This window comes from Channa argus, chromosome 7 (assembly GCF_033026475.1).
Source record: "Channa argus isolate prfri chromosome 7, Channa argus male v1.0, whole genome shotgun sequence".
Taxonomy (NCBI): Eukaryota; Metazoa; Chordata; class Actinopteri; order Anabantiformes; family Channidae; genus Channa; species Channa argus.
In genome coordinates, this window is record NC_090203.1 from 7,664,562 (window position 1) to 7,672,358 (window position 7,797).

A 7,797-nucleotide genomic window follows, 5' to 3' on the forward strand; every position below is an offset into this window, starting at 1 on the left:
GTCTTTAAAATGTGTTCTATATACACATATTTTCAGTATATGTGTCCATGTGTTTTCAGCATGGACATTTGAATGTACAGAGCGTAAGCAGGGTCTGGTGGCTTTCTCATCTCTCCTACTCCCTGCAGCCATCAATTAGTGGGCCTGGGTGTGCAAAGGCCTGGCACTCTTTCACATGAGCCTTTGTTGCTTCGCTCTCCCTCTCTCTGTCCCTCACATGTTTGAAGATTGAGAAAAGACACAAGGCAGGTTACTGTAGCTCCTCTCTGGGGTATTAGTTGTTGTCTGCCCCTCTGCCTTGGCCTGAAGCAGCAGACTGCAGAATCCACAGAGGCTCAAAACAAATGAGGGAGGGCACAGAACTGGGCATGGAAAGCTATCCTCCGTCACCTCAGCCAATAAATAGAGCTGGATAGTCTCTGAAATGTGTATATATAATATATGTGTTTTGTACAGTGGCTATAAAAAGATTTACCCCCTATGAATTTTTTTCCCCTTTGTTTTTTGCCCAACATTGAATAAAGGTCCATTTGGATTTTTTTTGACAATGATCCACTAAAAAATATGTTTTCATGCCAAGGCAAAACCAGATCTGTACAAGATAATCAAAATCATTTAGAAGTGCAAGACAGAAAATAAGTGATTTAATACATAATCACCCACTCCCATATATTTTGCTGTAATCATTTTACCCCGTACAAGCCTTCTAGGGCCTGTTGCAGAGAAGCGTGTTGCTACCACCATCGTGCTTCCTGGTGGGGAGGGTTTGTTTTAAATGAAGTGCAGTATTTGGTTTATGCCAAACACAGAATCTAGTCTGAAGGCCAAACAGGTCAGTTTTGGTCCAATCAGAGTCAGACCCTGGGACCTTCTTCCAGTTGTCTACCACGTGCCTTCTGGTAAACTCGGGCAAACCTGTTGCATGCGCGGTCTCTCCTGCAGCCAGAGAAGGTGATGTGGTGGCCTCCTTGCACAGTAACTGCGTTTTTTAGGACAGCCTGCTTTAGGCAGATTTATGCATGTGCCATAATCCTTTAATTTCATATACACAGAGTTACCTTTGCTCCGTTTATTTTCGGATATTTAGTGGTTTCCAAATGTTCATGTATCCATCCTCTGACTTTTCACTGAGTTACTTTCTCACCAGTAATTTGACCTTTTAGATACAGTTGTTTTAATACTACAATCACTTGAAACACATGCACTGGATTCACATGATCTCCATGTAACAAATGGTGTAAGTTCTAAAATCTATCCGCTGCACTGGTGATGATTTAGATGAGTCACTTTGAAGGGGGTTAATATCTGTGCAGTCACTTATTTTCTCTTTTATATTTTAATTGACATAAATTACTCTGTAGAGAGCTACATGAAGGTCTTTTTCTGTTCATTGCCATGCAATTGCCACCGAAGCATATTGTGTACATTAATAGATGAAATAAAAACTGTGATCTATAAAACTTTTAAAAAAGTTTATATGTTTCACATCAGCTGTAACAAAAAAAAATACTTCCAGGTGCCAGTTTTTGTTTTCATTTGGAGGGACTAACTTTCGAGTGCAGACAACCGGAAGCGAACCAGACATGTTCGCAGACAAGCCCCTTCTGCTTTGCTCCCCAGTCCAGATCTCCAGACACCGGACTGGTGAGAGGCGTAAAGAAGGGGCCAGACTGCTAACTATCCATCACAGCCGTCTGACCCGCCCTGTAGTGCTGAAAAGACCACGGTTATCACTCACCCCTGACACAGTCATTGACGTTTGCTCTTAGAGGCGCATGCACACACACACACACATACTCACACATACAATGACAGTGAAGCACACATGTGGACAATCGACAGTGTCTTTGCAGTCACTTGAAAATGTCCTATCACCTCTCGTCCTTCCGTCCATTGAACTCGAATCACCATCCATCAACCCTCATCGTTCACAAAAATGCCAAACGGCTCAACAGATGGCTCCAAACCAGTAGGATCATGACAAATGTCAGGTGAACTCCCCAAAGGGGACCAATCATGTTAGTCTGCACTCTCAACTAGGAAACAGTTATTTCCAGTCCTGGATAACAGTTATGCAAAGCTAGTGTCAGCTTCAATCTAGACTGGTGGGGTCCTTTGTACGGATCTGAGATGGGCGTTACAATAGCTCGTATTGTCCCACTGCCTCTCAGCTTTATTACATATGTATGTGTTGATTGCTGCAAAACAACAATGCTGGTGCATGGCATTAAGCAGTTACAATAACAGTGATGCTTGGAGCTCCTACTCAGCGTTGGATGTTTATCCAACAAACCTCTGTCTCCTCGCCCAAGTCCCAATTGTGTGAAATACCAGCAGAAGAGCCAGCTTGGGAATATCATGAATGGGAAAGCGATTATATTGAGTATTTGTGTTTATTGAGGTATATTTCAATTATTTTAATTTGTATACCACTAAAAGGCTGAAGATCAGGAATAATTTAACAGTTCACAGTTGTTTTGGCTATGTCCAGAGTGACTTTTTGTCTTACGTTTGAACATTGAGCTTTGTATTGAAACCCAGTGAGATCTCCACTCTGTCGATGGACATGGCACAATGGACAGTTACCACGATAGAAGTCCATAGGCTCAAAGGCACAACCACGTCACTGCGGTGTAAGCAAACCAGCGTGGAGTGCTAGGGGGTCGTTCTGGTGGAACACTCTAGGTTTGTCACTCACCCAACCCACCAAGCATCGTGACACACCCGAGCTGGCCAAGCTATGTGCCACCCCCGTTGGCACCCTGTGGTATCGGAGACCTCCCCACCTTTGGGTCTCATTCACACAAAACCACACATGGGCGTAAGCAGACAACAGCCATCTCTGATGCCCTTCTGTTTCTCTCCGCTGGCATTTAGCTGTAGCAGTTTAGTGTGTGCGTATGTGTATGTGTGTGTGTTTCATCAGGGCGATGCGCAGCAGATGTTCCCCACAGCCAGCAAAGCCCTATGAATGGCAACTGTTGTGATGATGATGGGGAAACGCGTTGGAGGCTTGGCCTACGCACTCCAGTCATCTGAATAGCTGGAATTCAACATGGTCGAAAAGACAAGCTCATGCGTGCAGAGTGGAAACAATGTGCCTTCTTCATGACTTTTTCTCTATTTCCCTCTGTCACTCTCAATCACTCTCCTTTGGCTTTTAGTCATCCATCCTCTGTAAATGTAGCTGTAATCTGCATTGTGTTGATGGTTTATTTTTGACAGAGATTTTTCATGGTGCCTATGAATTGAAAGGCATTCAAAATGACAGTTTTTATATATTGCAAATCCAAATTAAATCAGATATTACATTAACTAATCATATAATTAGTAGCATATAAGGCACAATCTATAAAAAATAAACCGATATAGGTATATAGGTAGTCACCTAGTAATTGATTAGGAGTGGAAATGTTATGATTGATCTATTGATCAGCTGTCTGCAGCCCCACAACAGCTGACATACGGCCTCACTCAGGGGACAGTCAAGCTGGGCCCTCACAGGAATACAGAGGACATTGGTCCATCTATTAACCATGTGACTGTTGTGGTCTATGACTCAAAGGAGAGGTGGGATGAAAATTCCTCTTTGAACTCCGTCCTATTAAACATCTGTTCAGCCGAAGCCAAGAAATCTGTTCTTTCTGGAGCTTAGAGGCTGTTTACGGCTTTTCATGACTTCTATTCAATTAAATATGAACTACTTTTTTCCAGAGGCAAGGAAATCTCCTGCTGCTTCCAGTTTGCTGTAATTTTTTTTTTATTTTAAAAAAGCGTAGTGTGATACCACTAAGTGTCTGCACCTTCCAGCAGGTTCTGTCTCCTCCGTTTATTGATGACGGTAAAGTGGACAGCCAGACAACAGTGACGTCCTTTATCCCGACTAACAAACAGATAAATCACTCAGCTCTGGCCCACACACTTACACGCAGGAGTGCAAGAGACAGTAAATGTCCAGCGTGTCCTAAGAGAGACCAAGAAAAGGATTCTTGTTTGAAGCAGGAAGGGGTTGTTGTTCACTGGATGCCAGGGCGTGGGCACCCAGGCGCAGATCAACTGCAGGGAAACATTATCTTATTGGCACAGCTTATAATGCCCAGCCTGGCCTGGCCTGGTCTAGTCTGGCAATCTAGGTACTTTGTACTCTGAGTGGCTGTTGTCTTCCCTAAGAACAAAGTGAGGGTTTGTTGGAGAAACCCAGAGGGGGTGAGTCTCTGCTCTCGTCCTCTCCCCTTCTGGCCCCCAGACCAACTGCGTGGCTGCTGGAGTTCAAGCCTGGCCACGTGTTGACCATTACACTCCCACAATGACCTTGTTGAGCTCAACATTTAGAGTCCCATAAAAACATTATTGTCCAAGTCCTGGGATCATTTGTCCACTACTACAAAGACTCAGAGAAAACCAAAATCTTAACCCCCCCAAGGTTTTGCGGAGGCACATTTTTCAGATTCTGCCCCTTCTTCCTTCTACCCATCCGCCCTCTCGGTACAACATTGCGCCTACGCTGACGTACTTCGTGGCAGTGCCCACAGGGCATTTCTACACCAGCACATTCAGAAATGATGAAGGCTGCTTGGTCAAAATGCCCCATAAAATAGCCATTTTGTGTTTTGTGCTCCCAAAGAGCAAAACCAACAATAAAATCCATTCTCTTCTGCATACATCGCCATTTCAGCTTTTTTTCCCCTCATTTTATTGACTTTAACCCACAAATGTTCCTGTTTATCATCTATCCATCTGTCCATCCGTCTATCCTTCTCTTTTCAAATGCATAACTACGGACCTATAACTGCTAAAAGTCCCTAATGGTCATTTAGTGTCTAAATATGTCCATTTCACATCATCTGTGTGCATGTACCTGCTGAGTGAATGGGCAAGGTCGTGCCAGCCTATTAGCCATATTAAAAACCACCCCATTATGGTAATTGGGGAGGCCTAATGCATGTACAGGTTGCTTAGCGCCCATGTATTACCTCTGATAGATGACTCAGTGATTACCATTGAAAGGTACATTGTAGTACATGGCTGCTGCGTGCCCCCATGCTTGCTGTCCTCTAACCCTGTCTCTCAATACGGTGACCTCTACTGTGGAGACATAGGTCAGTTATGCACATCCCTGACTAAATGTTTGCTGCTAGGAACCAGAGTGACTATGGACAAGGGCATTTATTATTCACTGTGACAATGGCAAAGACATTTTTTTTTTCCTTGGAGGCCTGAAAAACACTTGACTTCCATTTCACTAGGAGAACATGATCATCATGAACAGGCATGGACTATTCTCATTAGCTATTCTTACATAAAAGGTTTATGCCTAAAAATTGGACTACGAAAGTAAAACCCATTAGGAATATAATTATTAAGTATCAGTACTGATCAACAACATGTGTCATACTTCTTATCTTTTTATAATTGGACAATCTTATTTCATTATTAACAATGCAAATATGTCAGAATCCAAAAAGCAATGAAAACCAGGAATGATGAATGTAGGAGGGAGTTAGCAAGAACCCACAGTCATCAGTGTTAATACTCCACTACAAGTTTTACATTTAGAAACCCATAAGGGAAATGCTTTGCCTTGAGTACTCAAATCACATTTCATTAAATGTTACCATCTGTCCTGAACCACCGGCACCTACCCCAATCCCCAACGTAAGCCGGCTCCCAATCCAGAGCTTCCTTCCCCTGCTCTGTAAGCGGCCCTGACTGGGTCTCTGAGGGAAGGGAGCACATTCTCCTTTCATCCCCTCTTAGAGGACAAACATCAGTCCCATCTCGCCGCCCATCCATATTCATGAGCCGCTTATAAATATCTGATAGCAGCTTTGCTACAGCTGTTTAGCTGGGTGAACAACGTAAAGCACCTTGCACATACGCACACACAAAGGTTTTCCAAGGGTGTGCATGCATGTACACAAACACACATGCTTAACCGCGGACTGTATTGTTCTGTTTCTTTCACACACGTGCATACACTGGTCGGAGGCCAGATCTCGGCCCTTCATCTCCCAGTAGCTCCAACTGCCTGTCCCTTGATAGCATCGGCTCATTGCAGGGCTATCGTTCTCTCTCGCTGTGTTTCTCTCTGGCTTTAATTAAAGTGTAAGTGTGGCTACAAAATGAGAGAGGAATCCTTAAGTGTTGTATTTACCTTCCCTCTGACAGGTCTCATGCTTATCAGTGCTCCGAGAGTACTGGAGCCAAGAGACAGGGACTTCTCAAAGGCCTGAGTAATCACTCGGGCTCCTCTCCCTAGACACTAAAGAGACTGTACACACACACACACACACACACCCCAACCTGAACGCCACTTAGCTAGTGATGCTTCTCTCCTCGTATTATGCATTTGAAATACAAACGTAAAAGAAATTAAATGATCTAATAAAACATACAGTAACTACAAAGACATTAGTCAAATCAACATTCATAACACCTCATTAAGATCAAAACAAAACAACATAACAGTGTGTGAAAGAGGAATTTTCTTGCAGTCATGTGGCTGTAGTGATTCACGCTAATTATGTATCTATTAATTCTAAACAACTTTTTACTGATGCTGGAAAACTTAGAGGCTTTTTCCTTGGAAAGATGTAATTGAGACCATTCATTAGCTTCATAACTAATGTAAATGAAAAGCAATGCAAAAATGTTGCTAAACTTTAACTAGCCCATAAGAAACGCAACGAGATCACTGGTCCTCGGGTGTGGGTCGGAAAATTATGGCACTGCAGCCATTCACACCTGAGAGCCTTCAGATGTTCACTGCAGTTCATTAAATTTTCACAGAATAAAAAAAAAAGTCAATTTCTCTTCTTCTGTTGTCAAACAAACATGTAATAATGTGAACAGTTTTAGTGATGCCTTATGTGCAATGGCCAATTTTATGTCCTGTTCACATGAATCTCTGTTCATCAAAGCAATTGTCTGATAAACATCAATATATGATATATTGTTATATATGATAATCTCTTATCTAGACAGGAAACAGCTGCCCAGGCACTGTCCAAAGATAAAAGAGAAAAATTGCCCACTGCTCATTAGGAAACACTTAATATTGTGTCATGTGTGCCTGACTACTTCTTGATTAGGCGTATTTCTGAAATCAATTTTACACCATTTTACATCATTTGTGTATTGAATAGCCAAACAAGATATAGCCTGTTAATTACAGAGTGCTGGTTGGTGAATTCCTTTCCCCCCCTGTAGACAGAGCCAGTGTAGCTGTGGCCCTGTTTCCACTCTTTACGCTAAGCTAAGCTAAGCTCCCAAATGTCAAACAATTACTTTAAATTTCACCTCTTAGATTTTTGGTTATTTTAACCTCTCTGCTTGATGAAAAAGTGTCTTCGCATTTTTTCAACAAACTGCCTTGTTGCCATTTACGATGCAGAATCCTTGGGGGAGGAAAGCAGAAAGGGCCCTTTTTATCCTGGGGCTCCAGAATAAAACAGTGATATGAACACCTCCCTATCACTGTCTGCTAGTAGCTTCCTAATCACAAACCTGCAACTGATAGTGAGGCAGAATCAGTCTGGGAGAGGCAGTGTGAGCAAGACGAAGAGAAAAGAGAGACAGAGGCAGGACTAGGCATTATCTTTGAAATCAAATGCCACAATGCATCACGTGCTTTGTATGGCACAGATACAACTGCAGTATTTTAAGGTGACATTGTAATCAGTGGACAATACTGACTCGAGATCAGGATCGGAGAAGCCCCAGAACTGCTCTTCTGAGGAACTTTTCTGATGTTTCTTTTCTTTTCTTTTGATTCTTTTTTTAATTTACAGATACCTA